Here is a 19,704-nt window from a genome sequence, read left to right on the forward strand (position 1 = left end):
CCTTTAGATATTGTTTTATATTCTCCTCCTTTTCCTCTTTTTTATATAGAAACTCAAAAGTATTTCTGAATTATTTTTTTCTTTTCATCTATTTTCTATTGCAACTCTCCATTTTTATCCTGTAGTTCCTCAATAAAAATCTTTTTTCCTTCTCTTTTTTTAATTTGTAAGCAAGGCACCTCCCAAGTTTATTTGCATGTTCGAAAAAACTTTGTTTAGTTTCTTTCAGTTCTCTTGGCAATTCCTCTTGTTTTACTATATTTAATTTATGTTTGGCCAAAGTCATTCCTCTTTAATCATTTCACCTTTAATCATTATATCCCATATAATTTGTAATGATGTTTGTTGTTTTGTATTCTCTTTAAAAAATAATCCATTTCAAGAAAAAGCACATTAAGGGGACCTAGTGAATGACCTGCAGAGAGCTGGGACCAACATAACAAAGGCAACCATCAGTAACACACTACGCCGCCAGGGACTCAGATCCTGCAGTGCCAGACGTGTCCCCCTGCTTAAGCCAGTACATGTCTGGGCCCGTCTGAAGTTTGCTAGAGAGCATTTGGATGATCCAGAAGAGGATTGGGAGAATGTCATATGGTCAGATGAAACCAAAGTAGAAACACAACTTGTGTTTGGTAGAAACACAACTCGTCGTGTTTGGAGGAGAGAGAATGCTGAGTTGCATCCAAAGAACACCATACCTACTGTGAAGCAGGGGGTGGCAACATCATGCTTTGGGGCTTGTTTCTCTGCAAAGGGACCAGGACGACTGATCAGTGTACAGGAAAGAATGAATGGGGCCATGTATTGTGAGATTTTGAGTGCAAACCTCCTTCCATCAGCAAGGGCATTGAAGATGAAACGTGGCTGGGTCTTTCAGCATGACAATGATCCCAAACACACCGCCTGGGCAACGAAGGAGTGGCTTCGTAAGAAGCATTTCAAGGTCCTGGAGTGGCTTAGCCAGTCTCCAGATCTCAACCCCATAGAAAACCTTTGGAGGGAGTTGAAAGTCCGTGTTGCTCAGCGACAGCCCCAAAACATCACTGCTCTAGAGGAGATCTGCATGGAGGAATAGGCCAACATACCAGCAACAGTGTGTGCCACCCTTGTGAAGACTTACAGAAAACATTTGATCTCTGTCATTGCCAACAAAGGATACATAACGAAGTATTGAGATGAACTTTTGATATTGACCACATACTTATTTTCACTATAATTTGCAAATAAATTCTTTCCAAATCAGACAATGTGGTTGTCTGGATTTGTTTTCTCATTTTGTCTCTCATAGTTGAGGTCTACCTATGATGACAATTACAGGCGTCTTTCATCTTTTTAAGTGGGAGAACTTGCACAATTGGTGGCTGACTAAATACTTTTTTGCTCCACTGTATGCATCATCAAGTGCCGGGTGGGTGTGGCCCATTGGCTGGGTGTGGTCAATTGGGTGGGTGTGCTGCGGTGGTAACGGCAGACTGGGTGGGATTAAAAAGTTCAATCAATTCCAACTTTGCAAGATCTTTTTTTTTCTGCGAGAAGTTGAAATTGACTGATTGAACTTTTTTTGGGGGGCACACAGCGGCGAAGGGCTAAAGCAAAAAGGTTTTATAAAACCCAGCTGAAGGCCTAGGACTGGGGCGATGGTACGCACACCTACAGAGAGGGCTCTGAGTGTTGCCTCTGGCACCCGTGCCATAGGTTCGCCACCACTGTTATATCCCATAGAAAATCTGTAGAGGTACCTGAAGGTTCAAGCTGTCAAACGTCAGCCTGAAAACGTTAATGACTTGGAGAGTATCTGCAAAGAGGAGTGGGACAAAATCCCTCCTGAGATGTGTACAAACCTGGTGGCTAACTACAAGAAACGTCTGGTGTCTGTGATTGCCAACAAGAGGTTTACCACCAAGTACTAAGTCATGTTTTGCGAAGGGATTAAATACTTATTTCACTCATTAAAATGCAAATCAATTGATAACTTTTTTGAAATGCATTTTTCTGGATTTTTTGTTGTTATTCTGTCTCCACTGTTAAACTTACCATTAAAATTATGTATATTACATGCTAATTGATACTTATCAACTGAAGATCATAAATACGTATGTAAATATTTCTATAATTTACAATGTTTTCCCGAAAATAAGACCTATCCTGAAAATAACTCCTAGCTTGATTTTTGTGTCTCTGCCTAATATAAGCCCTACATCCAAAATAAGCCCTAGTTAAGACCCCACCCACTCTGTCCCACTGCCTGGTTGTACAAGGTGGGGCAAGATGCATGAGTAAAAATCAAGATAGAACAGGGTGGGGGAGTGGAGCTGCCCCATGCGCCCACCTACTTACCCCAGGACCACCGTAGCCAGGCCTCCCATGCCCCACATGTCGCATCACCGCCCAACTTCTGCAGCCGCTTATGGCCACTTACGGCAAGGAGGCTCCATGGCACCAGTGTCGCCGCTCACATGCGCCACATCACAACATACCACACAGCCTCCTTCCGCGAGTGGCAGCACGGGTGTAACGCGCCATGCTGGTGCAACACATGGTATCCTGCCACAAGCGGTGGCACCAGCAAAGCACTGGCATTGTATTTGTATTTTTGTATTTAATTTTATTTATATGCCGCCCAATCCCAAAGGACTCAGGGCGGCGTACAGAGATTAAAACAATCATAAAACAATAAAATAATACAGTCATACCGCGAGTCCGATCATATCCCGCCCCCCCCGAGGACATCAGCCCCAGGCCTGCCGGAACAGGAGAGTTTTAACGGCTTTCTTAAAGGCCAGCAGGGTGGGAGTAGTTCGAACCTCGGGGGGAAGTTGATTCCACCAGGTCGGAGCCACCACAGAAAAGGCCCTTCCCCGAGGGCCCGCCAGCCGACATTGTCTGGCCGACGGGATCTGAAGGAGGCCCAATCTATGGGACCTCACTGGTCTCTGGGAACTGTGCGGCAGAATGCGGTCCTGTAAGTAACCTGGCCCTATGCCATGAAGGGCTTTAAAGGTGATAACCAACACCTTGAATTGCGTCCGGAGACCCACAGGAAGCCAGTGCAGCTCGCGGAGGATAGGTGACACGTGGGCGTACCTTGGCGCGCCCACAATCGCTCTCGCGGCTGCGTTCTGAACCAACTGCAGCCTCCGAACGCCCTTCAAGGGTAGCCCCATGTAGAGCGCGTTACAGTAATCCAGTCTTGAGGTGACAAGGGCATGAGTGACTGTGAGTAAAGCCTCCCGGTCCAAATAAGGCCGCAACTGATGCACTAGGCGAACCTGTGCAAAGGTCCCCCTGGCCACAGCCGATAGATGTTGTTCCAAATTTAGCTGTGAGTCCAGGAGGACACCCAAGTTGCGTGCCTGCACTGAGGGAGGTAAATTTGCCCCCCCCACAGGACTAATGATGGACCATCCAGTTGGCCTTTGGGAGGCAAGACCCAGAGCCACTCGGTCTTGTCAGGGTTGAGTCTAAGCCTGTTCACCTCCATCCAGACCCTCACATCTTCCAGGCACTGGCACATCACGTCGACTGCTTCACTGAAAGGACACAGGGTGGAGATATACAATTGGGTATCATCCGCGTACTGATGATACCTCACCCGTGTCGCCGAATGAGCTCACCCAGCGGTTTCATGTAGATCAGGGGTTCTCAACCTTGGCAACTTTAAGACTTGTGGACTTCAACTCCCAGAATTCCTCAGCCAGCAAAGCTGGCTGAGGAATTCTGGGAATTGAAGTCCCCAAGTCTTAAAGTTGCCAAGGTTGAGAACCCCTGATGTAGATGTTAAAAAGGAGGGGGGACAGGACCGAGCCCTGAGGCACCCCATGATCGAGGCGCCTAGGGGTCGATCTCTGTCCGCCCGCCAACACCGACTGCGACCTGTCAGAGAGGTAGGAGAACCACCGCAATACGGTGCCGCCCACCCCCACCTCTCCGAGACGACGCAGAAGGATACCATGGTCGATGGTATCGAAAGCCGCTGAGAGGTCAAGAAGCACCAGGATAGAGGAATAACCCCTATCCCGGGCTCGCCAGAGATCATCGGTCAGTGTGACCAAAGCAGTCTCAGTGCTGTAGCCGGGCCTGAAACCAGATTGAAAAGGGTCCAGATAATTAGTTTCATCCAAGGATCGCAAGAGTTGGGACGCCACCACCTTCTCTACAACCTTCCCCACAAAGGGGAGGTTGGAGACGGGACGAAAGTTCTTCAAAACAGCTGGGTCCAGGGAAGGCTTCTTGAGGAGGGGCCTCACCACCGCTTCCTTTAAAGGTTGCGGGAAAGACCCCTCCATCAAGGAGGCATTGATTATCGCCTGGAGCCAGCCTCGTGTCACCTCCCTACTGGCAGAAACCAGCCAGGAGGGGCACGGGTCCAATAAACAGGTGGCGGCATTCATTGCCCTCACGGCCTTGTCCACTTCATCAGGGGTCACAGGCATGACATGTGGCCTCTTTTCACGAGTGGCCACAGAAGTCGGGCAGCAACGCAACAGGTGTCGGGGCATGGGAGGTCTGGCTGTGGCGGTCCTGAAATAAGTGGGTAAGACATCCCGAAATAAGACCTAGTGCCTCTTTTGGACGCAATAAAAATATAAGACCAGGTCTTATTTTCAAGGAAACGTGGTAGTAAATGCAGTTATTTCTTTTGCTAGGAATAGAGTAATCAAGATACAACTATTCTACTTACCATATTTTTCTAGCACTTCAGCAGAATGTTCTTGCACAGTTGCCAAATAGCCTTTGGTTGGTTGCAGACCTAGAATATAATATCTCATTTAATTTTTGAAATAGTGTATATAATTTAAAATACATAAAATCAATGCTATCCTCTTAATAGACTCACTTGGGACATACTGATCCCACACTCAGGATATCTTTTTTTAAAAAGCTGTGAATTACAATTGTTATATTTTAACCTTTAAAAAAAATTCTAACAACAGTACAGTAAGATTTCATTTTACAAAAATAAAAATTTACAACTTATAATAAAATCTACATCCAATATTCTATAAGAACATTGTAAATTAGCTCAAAAGCTAAAGAATCCTTGTACAAACGTGGACAAAACCTTGAGTTTCTGGACTGAAACTGCAGCAGCAATGGGGTGGGGAGAGGTAACAACTTGAAAACAATGTATCTTTTGTAGTAAGATTTTTAATGTACAACTAACATTAGTATGCATTTAAGCATTAAGTTAGCATTCTGTATGACTTAGGAAATACTTAAATCACCAATGAGGAACTGATAATTAACGCAAACTGTATGTACTGTAACCATAAACTTAATTGGGTAAATTTTTTTTTGATTGAACTGATTTGTGGTTTGGATAAATTAATTCTTAATCTGCCTGCCTAAATTTTGAGAAGCAATAAAATACAGGGTTTAGAAGCCTGGCCTTTTAAAAATAATAATTCCTCTAGTGCAGCGGTTCTCAACCTGTGGGTCGGACCCCATTTGGGGTTGAACGACCATTTCACGGGGGTTGCCGAAGAAGGCTGTCTGCCATTTCCCCCCCCCTTTTCTTTAGCTGTGCTACTCCCTCTTATTCTATTGGCTTTCAAAAGCCAATAGGAATTGTCCAGGCTGTCTCTGCCCTGCTGAGCCCGCCAAAAGCCCCAGTCTGCAAACGGTGCTACAAGGCGAACTTTCTGGAAAGCTTCCCTCCCTGCTGAGCAACTACTAAAAGTAAGTAGGCCAGGGGTGGGAGATGGGAGGCCGGCGAGCGCAGGGAGGGTTGCTGGTGCGCGTGGGGCCCGATGGCTGCCTTACCTGCCTTGGGCTGGGCCAGCTGGTGGTCCAGCCGGTGGTCAGTCTGTGCCGTCGCTGCCGCTTGCCGTGGCCGCCCAGGAGCGCCTGGGCCTGCCTGCTGCTGCCCCGAACGGGCGGAGGCCAAGGTAAGGCTAGCGGGGCAGCGGCGGGCGCAGGAAAGGTTGCTGGCACGCGTGGGGCCCAGAAGGTGCCTTACCTGCCTTGGGCTGGGCCAGCTGGTGGCCCAGCCAGTGGTCTGCCTGCGCCATCTCTGCCACTTGCCAGCTAGGCCTTGACTGGCGCAGGGGTCGGCACCACGCATGCACGGCGCTCCCGGGCAGGGAAATACAGATAGTCCTCGACTTATGACCGTTTGCGGGGTCGCGGCATTAGGAAGGTTGAGAACCACTGCTCTAGTGCTAATCATATGGTCTGATAAACTATATTTTAAAAATATGGCTATCATGCCCCTCAAAGTGTTTCCTTATAATTTTAAAATACATGAATGGAGAACTATTATACAGTTTGAAAAATGTTCCCAATTGCTGCCTATTCTTCATTCAATTCATGGGGTAGTAATACATATCTCCTTTTATGTAAAATAAAACTAATTGTTACTATTAGTTGAAATTCTCTGCTCAAAATTCAACAAGCAACAACAATAAAACATTCCACAGCATTCAAGGCTTTATAATTCACTCGCTATATTAAGGAAAATATAACAAAAATATTTCTACTATGATAGACTAGGTTTTTTTATTCTGTTTTCAGAAGCTAAAGCAGGGGTGTCAAACTGCCGGCCCACAGGCCGGACACGTCATGCGGAAGCTGCGCCCACCCCATTGCCGGCAAGGGCAAAACTGTTCCAATACGTTGCGCGATGTCACATGACGTCACGAGTTTGACATGTCTGGGCTAAAGGAAGCAAGACAACTATCAGCAACAACTGTAGCCCTTTTAAAGCATTTAATACATTTGTTACAATTAAAAAGTGCTGTTCTTATTTGTAAATATGATGTTGAATTTTGCTGGCATGTATTTGAAGGGTTTAGGACTGCATGCAAATTACAAGCCATGGACTGCCTGCACATTTTAGATTATTTTTCTGACTGTGTTGTTTTCCCCAAAGCCTTTTTCTTTAAATGCACCCAAAGGATGACTTTCACCTAATTTAGGTTAACTTTTAAATAATTTTGGATTAATCTCCTGCTTTAAAACAAATCTCAGTTAATGTTGAAACAAATCAATATTAAATCAAAATTTTAAAGTAGCTGGTTAAACAAAATACAAATTCTTATTCAAAGAAAATTATTTGAAACAAATTAAACTTGCAAGAATCTCCTTCTAGCTGGATCCAGCAAGAAAGATGTTCATCTATGCCCAACATTTTATCTGCATTCCTAAAGTATCATCCCAGTTGTGCTAAATCATAGTTCAGTATTACATGCAAACAGTCACTGTATTAAATCAAATTTCCTTTTATATCCTTATGGTAGGATCAAAATTAATCAAGTTGTTTACCTTTCAAAAATAACTTGTAGTTAAGAATTGCTTTAATTTTAATGAGGGAATTTCTTAAAGCAGCTACCACTTTTTAGCATTGCTCAGAAGCTTAAAAATGATGATCTTCTTTAATGAATAGCAGATAAGTGCTGATCTCATGCTCACAAGGGATTCAAAGACCTTTTACCTAATTATTTTCCCAGTGTGCACAGCCATTACATATAACTAACCACACATACACAAATCTGAACTTTTCAGATATATTTAATATGGAAAAATAAATGTAACTCATCATAAAACTTGTAATGATAAAAATCATATGGCATCATTCTATTATTCAATAATCAGATTAACATCAGTTCAGATGTTAATGACATCAATTCATAACTTTTACTTTTCTTACTTTTTTTACCTTTACTTTTCTTCTCTCATCTATGTATACTTTTCCATTAAAAAATCCAGCATTAACTATATCAGATGTCACAACCAACTTTTGTTGTGGGAAACCTGGAAATTTGGGGGGGGGGGGAGAAATTTTTCCTAAATTTTTGAGCATTTGAACTAAGCCATAAACCCCCAAATCTGAAAGTCCCTGTTTCACCAATCACTGCAGTTGTTGAAAGTTTAGTAGAGAATCTGACTTGGTTCACCGCATGGAGGACTATCATTGGGCAGTTTGAAATTTCTGTTAGTTCAAGTCAACATATCAATGGTGACAGATTATGGAAGTTTTGGATGGAAGCAGGATTGAACAAAAGTAATCCTGTCCTTCAGACAAACCTTAGCCATTTTGTAAGTCTTGGCATTGAGTATACTGGCTATTTAGAGTACTGAACTGTACTGGCCTGTTTTTTCCTAGCCAACACAGCAGCACATATCATCAGTCAATGCTTGTTGCTACTGAGTTAAAAACAGATGGGGTGACATGAGGGTGACATGTTGAGGAGGGAAGCATATATTTAAGCACTTGGGGTTCAGGAGATGAAAAACCACTTGGATTTCTTCATCCTACTGAAACAAGAGAGGACCTGAACTATTAAAACCAAATAATTATAATTTGACCACAACTGAAGGTATAATGAGGAATATCTGCTGCCTCTCTCAGGCAATATTGTTAACTTCCTTTGCACAGCTAGAGTTGAACTAGGGATTTCACTGAGTTCAAACAAATCAAATAAGTTGAGATGTCTTGCTCTTAAAGCTTGCTTTCTCTGTTACAGACTTTAATAGTTGTCCTGCTTTTTTTATCTTCATACATACTGTCCATGGAAGCTTCTGTAAAAGCTATTAAAGTATATGTGCACTACATGCATTCTACTTAATTTTTGTAAACTACATAGAGCTTGAGAGTAAAGCAAAAAGAATTTTGCAAATTTATTTAGAAAATGTATATGGATGCCCACTCCCCCTCAATGACTCTGGATGGCTCACACCACAGTTATCTGCTGAGGACTTTCTGTACATTAAAAGACAGCAGCATTTATAGAATTAAAGATTTCCACGGTACAAAAATAATTTTAAGGGAACATAGGAATGAAAGAATTATCTAAAGTATGCACTAAACCTTTCGCATATAAAAGACAATTTTACTTTTCTCTCCAGGTTACATGTTTATCATACTGCAGTTTACTACAGAAGTCAGAATAAAATAGGGATGGATGCAAATATTTCTCATTCCCCACTGATGTGTCCACTTCTTAGATATGTTCCCCACTTCAGTGACTAGATTGTGTACTCCGGCCAACTTGGTTTCTTGAGAACACTTTTCCATTGCCTAAGAATAATTCAGTTCCATATATATGCTATCTTAAATCTATGGATGTGAGAACACAATAGTTTGTTGGCTGTTCAAAGAGACAGATATAACAATAAAAATATAATAAACTGAAATATTTCTAAATATATTAACAATATAATCCTAATCTGCTTTATTTATTAACCAAATCTATATTATTGCCCATCTCACAGGAAGTGACTCTGGGCAGTACACAACAATTAAATAAAACAACAAATATATAAGAACAATTATTATTAAATATTTTAAAATCATTATTAAAGATTAATATTATAAAAATTAAAAATATACAAATATACAAACTACAAGGCATGGACAGAGTAAATAATACTACAATGTCTCTGATTCCCTGAGACCTCTGGGTGTGGTGTCATAACCAGTCTTGGGGGACTTTGGAACATTTACAGAGATGTAGCCTAACCTGACTTCGGGGTGGAGAAAGTTTCATAAGATGGGTACCACAGCCTACCTTATCTCAACCTACTTATTCTGTAATAGAGTTATTACAATTGATACATCATTATGGACAGGTTTCGGGTTTTAAAATTAATAACAATAAGACTAAAATATTGCCTAAAATATGACTAATTTGGATAAGCAGACTTTGGTTAAGTTGACAGATTTTGAGGTTGTTAGTAAGGTAAAATATTTGGGGGTTATTTTATCTGTTTCTAATGTAAAATTGTATAAAAATAATTATGAAAGGCTGTGGGTCAATATACAAAGAGATTTGAAAAATTGGGAGAAGTTGCAATTATCTCTTTTGGGAAGAATTGCGGCGATCAAAATGAATGTTTTGCCAAAGTTTCTTTTTTTATTTCAAATGATACCTATTTTAAAGAATGAGGTTAATTTAAATGAATGGCAGAAAGGTATTAACAAATTTATCTGGGCAGGGAAAAAACCAAGAGTAAAACTTAAAATTATACAGGACATTCGTGAGAGGGGTGGACTCAAGGTACCGAATTTGAAATTGTATTATGATGCTGTGGTTCTAACATTAATAAGTGATTGGGTTAACTTAACAAATGTAGAAATACTCCTCTTGGAGGGTTGGGATTTACTTTTTGGATGGCATGCCTATTTAATTTTTAATAAAAAGGTTGATAGGGTCTTTAAATCCCATATTATAAGGATTTCTTTACTTCGGGTTTGGAGGAAATATTATAGAAGTGATTTTAAAATTCCATTATGGGCTATACCATGGCATGCGATAGAAGGGATAAGGAGAGGAGTTAAGATGGATAGTGTCTCTTACACACAATTACTTAGATGGGATGGTAAAAATTGGCAGTTAAAATCTTTGGAAGATTTAACACAAGAAAATATTATTTATTCATGGTTTCAGTATAGACAAATAGTGGATAGGTGGAAGATAGATCGTAATGTGGGTTTGCTTAGAGAAGATGAAAACTTGTTAAAACAAATAAAAGATCAAAGACGAACTCACATTAAGAGAATTTATGGAGTGTTAGTAGAATTGGATTCAGAAGCAGAATTAGTCAAAGAATGTATGATTAAATGGGCACAAAATTTTGGTGAACCAGTTCTACTAGATACCTGGGAAATTATTTGGGTGAGGAATGTCAAATTTACACAAGCCCAAAACTTAAGGGAGAATTTTTACAAAATGTTTTATAGATGGCACCTTGATCCACAAAAAATGTCTCGCATGTATCCTGACTTACAGCCTAAATGTTGGAGATGCAGATGTTTGGATGCTACTTACTATCATATCTGGTGGTCGTGTAAAAATATAAAAGCTTTTTGGATTAAGATATGGTGGAATATTCAAAGAATTTTTAGAAGGAGGGTAAAATTTACCCCACAATTGTTTTTGTTAGGTATTGTTACTGATTATGATACTAAAGAGACCACATTGATGTTAAATTTAATTACAGCCACAAGGTTGTTAGTAGGGCAATGTTGGAAGAAGGAATCTTTGCCTACTTTGCAAGAGTGGTTTTTTAAAGTTTCTTATTTGGCGGAAATGGCAAAGATTTCGGCTTTCTTGAAGGATCAATCGCAAGAGAAGTATTTTGCGGTATGGAAAAAATGGATAGATTTTATACAATATAAGTTGGATATAAAAATATTATTTAGTTTTTTAATAACTTATATTTAAAATTTAAAATATTTTATAGACTACTTTTTTATTTTTACTTTTTATTTTTATTATACTTTCTTTTATCTTTTTCTTTTTTCTTCTTTATTTTTTTTCCTTTTAAGCATTTTTCTTTTGGTATTTATGTTTTTCTCTCTATATATTATTAATTATTTTATAATTTGTTTAACTAATGTATTTAGATTTATTCATGGTTTATATCTTTTTTAGGATTTTTTGAAGAAATTTTAATTAAGCCTATATTCAGCTCTGGGAAGGTTGGGGGAGGGAATGGGAGGGTTGGGGAGGTTTGGGGAAGGGTTGTTTTGTTTTTGTAAAATTTTCAAAAAATTTTCAATAAAAATGTATTTATAAAAAAAAAAAAAAAAAGATGGGTACCACAGCCAAGAAAGCTAGCTTCTTGGGTCCCACCAAATTTAAGTCCAAATGTGATGGATTATAGTAACTGGCAGGTCCCAAGGAAAGAGGTAGCATATTCCAAGGAAGGGGATGATCTGCACAATCTGGAGCTGGCTCGTGCGAAGAGGTAGACATTTAGGATAGTCACTCTTTAGAATTTGCAGAGAATATCTCTAGGATTATGGTAGTATAGTTTAGTTTGGCAAGATTCAGTCTATAAGGTGTAAGAAGAACTGAATTTTGGCAGGATTGTGCCAGGCCTGACAGTATCTGCAACATGCCTTCTCTGCCAGATCTAATGGGACAGGGTGATGTAATTGGGAGAGGCAATCTCCTACATAACCCAGTTCCATACCATGAGGGACTGTCTCTCCCTGATTACAAAATTTTCAAGATAAATTTAAGCTTTACAAAACACAAGAGATCTATTATAAAAATTAAAAGATGCGGAGGGACTCTGTTACAAATACACATGATAACATTATGCAAATGCCTCAATTTATATACTTGTATTGGACAATGGAATGCAAATATGTAATGGTAGGATTTATATCCTGTGTTATTCTGGTTTGCTGTTTATACTGCCACAAACTGAAAAATCTGTGAGATGCTGGGAAGATTCTGTTTTTAGTTTAATCTACAGTTATGCAATCTGGGCTACAAAAATCCAGACAACCAACTGAAGATATGAGCAGAGACATATAGTCAACTTTAAATCTTTGCTGACAGCTAGTGGATTTTTGTAGTTCAGATCCAGTAACCATAAATAATATGTACTAAATAACCACCTTAATACCCTTCAGCAGTCAATGCAGTGGATTGTGGGAACTGTTTTCCAAACCATTTGGACATAAATTCCCCACCCAAATTTTAAGAGACACTGTTTCAGGTCTTTGAAGTGTGTTTGCTGACTGCTGGGATTGACTTTTTAAAAAATGTTTCCAACATAGCCAGCTATATACAGAAACTACAATAGTTCCATTCCCATTACTAGCTCAGATGAAGGTGGGGAGAAAAGGAGATGAGCATATGCTCAGAGGAATATATTGCTGATAGGCTCCAGTCACTAACTCACCTGGATCAGACAGGATGTTGTATCTGCATTCACTGGAGATTTAAGTTAACTAATCCCAAATGTAGGAACTGATGAAAATTACTCTTTGTTGCACGTCTGCCAGCTAACTAAGTATACTACTGTTTTCAATCTTTGCTATGGAAAGGGTGGCTAGAGTCATTTTCAAGCAACTGGACTTTTCTGTTTTTCTTTAAAGACGTTTTGCTTCTCATCCAAGACTGAAGAAGCTTTGTGGATGAGAAGCAAAATGTCTTCAAAGAAAAACAAGAAAGTCCAGTTTCCTTGTGAAAAAGCACCTTTGAGACAACCATAACCTGGATGACTGAGAATCTCCATAGACATTTATGAATAATATGACACAGGTTTTGGTGAATAAACAACAGAAGCTAATATTCTGAACTGTTTTTTACTGCAAATAAAGGGAGGGAAGCATGAGAGAATAGGCTTGCTGTGTAATATTTTAACATTACATTTAAATCAGCACAAACTATTTGGTGGTAGTATGTAGCAGATTCTGACTGAATTCAAAAAGCAAGGATGGACCTGGCTAACACTTGGAGTAGGAAACTACATATCTGGAAATATCAGCTAAGCTGATAAGTAAAAAATAGGCTTTATAGGAAAACACTTTTGCATTGTTACTTACAAAACTATATGGATCTGAATATGAAGTCATCAACAATCAAGTTCAGCTCAAAGGAGATTATTTCTTACCATTTGACATCAGAGCTTATGTCAGCTTTAGTATACTCATTACATGTCAATAACTATCAAAATAGGCAGTCCATTAACAAAACAAAACAAAATATGCATCTCATTCATAATTTCACTAAACTCAGGACAATCACCTTCATTAAGTTCACAGATCACCTTTTCTGGATCAAGCTACTCACCCTCTAGAAAACATTTTACACATTATTTTTAGAACTCTGTGGCGACAATGGTATTGTACTATTAAAGCACATCTCAACATTTGTCAGTGCTTTAATCAGAAGCTACCTAGGAACTCCAAAGAAGTCATTTTGAACTTCCAAAGCAGAGGTCCCCAACCTTTTGGGCATCAGGGATTGGTTCCGTGGAGAGAAGTTTTTCCGCGGACCAGAGGGGGCATGGTTTTGTGTGCTGCCTGCATCCCACATATGGGGCTTTGCTTGTTTGTGTGGACTGGTTGTTGGCAAGTTGTGGCCCGGTACTGGTCCATGGACCAGGAGTTGGGGGACCCCTTTTCCAAAGGATAGGGATGTCAACAGGACAAAATTTAAATATTCTTGCAATAAACTCCATTATTCCAATTTTACAAGTTAAAATCTGAAGAAGAAATTGCATGAGGTCCATGCTCATTCTGCAAATACTTGAAATTGGTAATATTTTAAATCAGAACTTGAATCATCATATGAACTATTGAACAATCTATTTTTAAAATTTTCTGCTCTTTAATACTTTCTCCAGGTATCTCCTGATGACGAAAGGAAGTATTCATCCAAAAAAGAATACAGCATTAGTTGTTGCTCAGTTGCTAAGATGTGTCCAACTCTTTGCAATCCTGTGTATCACAGAATGTCAGACTCCCGTCTCCCGGAGTTTGCCCAAATTCGTATTCATTGTTTTGGTGACACTATTCAATCTCATCCTCTGACATCATCTTCTCCTTTTGCCTTCAAACTTTCCCAACATTAAGGTCTTTTCCAGTGAGTACTCCCTTCTCATTAACTATTTGATCTTCGTACAAAGTTGATACTTTCTATCCTTAACAAATTTTACTGGGAAGAAATAAAATAATTCTTTCCCTCTTAAGCCACCTGATTTTACTAGTAAAAGTATGCATGCGTTCTTTTTAATCTGGTCATGGAAAATAACATGTGGGATAAACTATACTTGCAGGGGAACCGGCTTTTCTACTTTCAGTTTTCTTTCTCTGAACTAAAGGATCTGGATTCTACTTGGTGGTTGCCGTAATTCAGCGGTTCTCAACCTGTGGGTTGCGACCCCATTTGGAGTTGAACGACCATTTCACGGGGGTCACCAAACAACGCAGTCCGCCATTTTTTCCCCTTTTCCTTAGCTGTCTACTCCCTTTTATTCTATTGGCTTTCAAAAGCTAATAGGAATTGTCCAGGCTGTCTCTGCCCTGCTGAGCCCGCCAAAAGTCCCATTCTGCAAACGGTGCTGCAAGTTGTCTGCAGCGAAGGCGAGCTGTCTGGAAGTTTTCACCCCTCCCTGCTAAACAACTACTAAAAATGTAAGTAAAAGAGGGCCAGGGGTGGGAGGCTGGCAGGCGCAGGGAGGGTTGCTGGTGCGCGTGGGGCCTGGCGGGTGCCTTACCTCCCTTGGGCTGGGCCAGCTGGTGGCCCAGCCAGTGGTTGGCCTGCTCCATCTCTGCCGCTTGCCAGCTACGCCTCAGCCGGCGCAGGGGGTGGCACCACGCATGTGCGGCACTCCCGGGCAGGGAAAGTCCTTGACTTACGACCGGTTGGGTAGTCCTCGACTTATGACCGGTTGGGGGGTCGCGGCATTAAAAAGGTTGAGAACCACTGCCGTAATTTATTTAAATAAAATAAATATACATTATAGCATTCATCAACCACCTTCACACGTGTCCAAACTATAAAAACTAAACAGGAATATTTTCCTCCTTGGAATCCTAACTTACATAGGGTTTTTTAAACTTCACAAAAATCACTCAAGTTCAGTTTTATTCTTTTTGTTCAGACAAATGTTTGGAGTGTTGATCTGAGATAAGGAAAAGAAGTAATACATTTGATAGATTCCTCATGTTTATAGCTCAACCTTGCTGCCCCCCCCCCGCCACCATATTATTTTTATGTGAAACCAGCGCAATATACAGAGACTTATATGTAATTCAGGGATCTCAACATAAAGGTTTCTAATTCACAAAAGACACATATGCATATATAGAAGAGGTTCCATTTCTTCAACAATTCAACCCTAAGTTGTAGTGGATGGCAAAACCTAACCACTGGGGCAACTAATGGGGCAACAGAGGATACAAGCATATTCCTTCTTGCCCACACTTAAACAGCCACTTAGGTCTAGTGATCAAAGCACCACGCTACAAGCTGGGTGACTGTGGGTCAATTGCCGTCTTAGCCCAAACCACCTAAGTGTTGTTATAGAGAAAAAAGAAGGAAGGAGTACAGGTAGTCCTTGACTTATAACAATAATAGACCCCCAAATTTCTGTTGCTAAGTGAGATAGGTGAGTTTGCCCCATTATATGACTTTTTTGCCACAGATGTTAAATGAATCACTGAAGTTGTTAAGTTAGCAACATGGCTGTTAAATGAATCCGGCTTTCCCACTGACTTTGTCAGAAGGTTGTAAAAAGGGGATCACATAATGCTTGGATACTGCAGTCACCAAGCATTTGAATTTTGATCATATGACCATGAGGATGTTGCAACATAAGCAACTTTTTTCAGTGCTGTTGTAACTTTGAATGGTCACTAAATGAACTGTAGTAAGCTGAGGACTACCAGCATTAGGTACTGTTTGTTGCTGCTTTGAGCATACTTACAAAAATAATAAAGGCAGGATAAAAAAATAAATACAGTTGGAGTTCATTAGAACCTGAGTATTGACATCAAACTTTAAAATATACAAGATTAACTAGGACTAATGAACTGTTGATATTATGTTGTCTGAAAGTAAATGTCCCCTGAGGCAAAGAACTAAATGCAGCTTACATGTCAGTTACCTGAATATTGGTGATTTCTGTTTAGCAAAAACAAACAAGGAAGGCAAAACAAAACTTATTGCATTCAGAAAAAGGTAAAAAACATATCAACAATGTACATCTAAATAGTTCAGAATAGGAATTACCTGATTATCTTGTTCTATGAGAAAAAATCAAGAATAATAAAAACCACATGAATATTTCTCATAAGCAGTTGTCACATATTTACAAGACATAAGAATCTTGTAAAATGAACCCCAACATAGTCTTTGCTTTATGTTTATGTTTTAAGCTATGCTTGTTTGGCATTACTTATCACACACTTGCCAGCTGCACTGATTTATGTTATAATGGATGTCAAAATAAAGCCTAGGGTAACTTTTTAAAAATAATAAAGAAGCACAACTATACAGGATCTACACAACACTGTGAAAATTTAAAGTTGATTTCGCTGCTTATACTATAATGAACTGCCTTACTATCATATGATACAGCCTAATATTTCAGAAGAATTTCAAAACTGCACTGGAGCTGAGTCCATGGGCAAATTGTTTCTAATTCTCAGATACAGTAACTCCCAGTAGAGTTCTCACTATTGTGTGCCGATGGCGGCGGGTAGTGAGTGGGTGGAGGCAGTGGAGGAAAGGAGGCCTGAACTGACAAGCAAAATACCCAATTTTCAACGTAGACTCTAATCGTCATCTGGAGCTCTGCGAGGGGGAATCTACGAGAGCCGATGGGTTGAATAGTTCTTTAATCCGATTCAAGAAGGAATTTCCTCGTTTTCACACCACTATCCTACGCTCTACCCGTCCGAAGTAAGTTGCATTGTGTTCAGTTGTGCTAATCTCCATGAACGTGTGTCCAGGACAGCGGCCTAACTTTGCCTAAACGTACCATCTCGCCCTCTCGACGTTTCTTTCTCAGCACTTGGCGGGCACTGCGCTACACCGCTCTGCTGATAAAAGGACTGGCCCCAAGAAACTTCCAGCGGGTGTCCGTGGTTGGGCCCCGGATGGCAGCACCTTCATAGGGAGAAAAGCCACTTCCCCTTCCTCGCACCGGGCACAGGCGCCGCCGTCTCCCCTTAAAGGCGCGAGCAGGTCCGAGGGGTTCTGACAGACAGAGTGACCTGACGACTGCTGACGCCGGCACGATCCCTTTCGAGCGGACAGGGCAGCGTGCACCGAGCCCAAAACAGGACTTCCCCACGCGCCGACTTACCTGTCGTTTTCCGATGTAGCCGGCAAGCTCTGGCGAGGCCGGCCAGCTCCAGACGCTGGGCAGGCGGATGGTGTTCCTTCAGCTGACGCCTAGCCTAGGCCGTGCGGCTAATGCAAAGGACGTGAAGCGCGCGGGGAGCCGCCGAAGGCTAAGGCGGGGACTGCGCTAGGCCGGGCCAGGCGAGGCCTGGGAATGGGAAGACCGTCGGCGCTCTAGGCGTGCGCGTGGCTGACGAGATGGTGGCGGCCGAGTAGGGCCGCGCTGCGCCTCCGCCTTTTCCTCTTGGATCACCCAGAACGCAGCGCCACCATTTTGGAGGAGTAGAGGGAAGGGGGTGGGGGGAGCTGAAGAAGGGAAAAGGAAAAAAAAAAGGCAGCAGAGACGGATGGCAGTGCGGCGCAGTCTCGGAGGACTTGAGAGAAGGAAGCTGTGGCCCGGCATGCATTGCGCGCGGGCAGCCGCATGAGGGACAGAGCGGCGCGTTTTGGTAAGGTCCTGCCGCTCTAGGGAGATGGAGCATAGAGTCTAGACTTGAAAGGGGACAGGCTTAGGGCTGACATGTGCTCCTTTCACGCTCTGGGGCGATCTGTCAATTGAGGTGTCATCATTCCCCAGCAGTGTCTGAACAGTTGGATGGCGGAAGCAATTAACCGGTGTGTGTGTGTGTCAGTTCCCTAGACAGCCAACTGTCCGAGACGATTTTAGGAGGATTCCTGCACTGAGCAGTAGATGGGATAGACTGCCATCCCAACCTACCGATGCCAGAGTCTTGCCCCCTCCCCCACTGGACCTTGAACTTGGGAGCACGAAGCTGGCGGGGCCAGGAGAGGAAGCGGCACGAAGGATGAGGATAGTGTTGCAAGAGGAGAATCCAGGGATCGATGAAAGCGGGGGAACCCAATTAAATGCAATCCAGGGAACGGACAGTACTGAAAGATGAGTATCACAATAGAGCTGGAAGGGATCTTCTATCTAGTCCAATCCTCTGCTCAAGCAGGAGACCCTAGTGCCCAAACTGCACCCAAAACCCACATGCATCGTTGGGTGCCGGATGGGTGTGGCCCATTGCCTGGGTGTGGCTGCGGTGGTAATGGCAGACTGGATGGGACTAAAAAGTTCAATCAATTCCAACTTTGTAAGATTTTTTTTTTCCACGAGAAGTTGAAATTGACTGATTGATTGAATTTTTTTTTTTTGTATAGGGGGGGGCAGCCTAAAGCGAAAAGGTTTTATAAAATCCAGCTGAAGGCCTTGGACTGGGGCGATGGCACGTGTGCCCATGGAGAAGGCTCTGAGTGCCACCTCTGGCACCCGTGCCATAGGTTCGCCACCATTGTCCTATACCATCTTAAACAAATGGTTGTCCAGTCTCTTCTTAAAAGCCTCCAGTAATGGAGGACTCACAACTTCTAAAGGCAAACCATTCCACTGGTTAATTGTCCTCACTGTTAGGCAGTTTCTTCTTATTTCCAGGTTGCTTCTTTCCTTGGTTAGTTTCCATCCATAATGTCATTATATTGCATCCATAATTTAGCATGAAATTATGCTATTCTAGCTTACTATGGTGTAGAATCAAAAACAGTCAAGTTCCTCATGATTAGTTGAAAGCCTTACTGAACTAGGATGAGAATTTTCATGGGCTACAGGCCATTGCTTCAGGGTGAATTATGCTTAGAAGAAAGGAGCATGAATTGAACACTTGTGTAGATATGTGTCATCCTTCTTTTTCTGTTGACAAGCCCCTGCATCCTACCTGAGGCTACTCCAGTTCGCACAAGGCATTTGTTTTTAAAATGGCTTCAGAGAATGCTTTTGCAGCCTCTGAAAACATTGCAAAAACAAGCTCTGTTCTCAAACGATTTTTAGAGGCTCCAGAGGTTGCATGAGGGCATCCTCCCCTTCTTGTACAGCCTCTGCAGCTTCTGAAAATAACATAAAATAGGGCATGCTTTGGAGAATAGTTGTTGCTGGGTGTTGGTAAACACTGGTGTGTCATCCAAAATGTTATGGTGTATCACCTTTGACACACATCATAGATTTGTTGACACTTATTTAGGTAGTACATAATGACTGGGAAATTTCCTTCAGGATTTTTTTTTATATTGTTGATAAAAGAAAATTCTGTCAAACACAATAAAATCTTAT

The 19,704-nt window shown here is 41.5% G+C and overlaps 1 protein-coding gene across 1 annotated transcript in view; it reads right to left on the reverse strand.

Moving 5' to 3' along the window:
- UBE3A (ubiquitin protein ligase E3A) overlaps nucleotides 1-17,898 on the reverse strand; it is a 76,198-nt gene extending 58,300 nt beyond the window's left edge. The window contains exons 1-2 of the mRNA XM_039340666.1: nucleotides 17,560-17,898; nucleotides 4,685-4,753 (exon numbers count right to left, since the gene is read on the reverse strand). The gene's annotated coding sequence lies outside the window, so the exon portion shown is untranslated. The remainder of the gene's footprint in view (nucleotides 1-4,684; nucleotides 4,754-17,559) is intronic.
- Nucleotides 17,899-19,704: the final 1,806 nt, after the last annotated feature.

This window comes from Crotalus tigris, unplaced genomic scaffold (genome assembly GCF_016545835.1).
Source record: "Crotalus tigris isolate CLP2741 ecotype Arizona unplaced genomic scaffold, ASM1654583v1 scf7180000017753.6788120, whole genome shotgun sequence".
Classification (NCBI taxonomy): domain Eukaryota; kingdom Metazoa; phylum Chordata; class Lepidosauria; order Squamata; family Viperidae; genus Crotalus; species Crotalus tigris.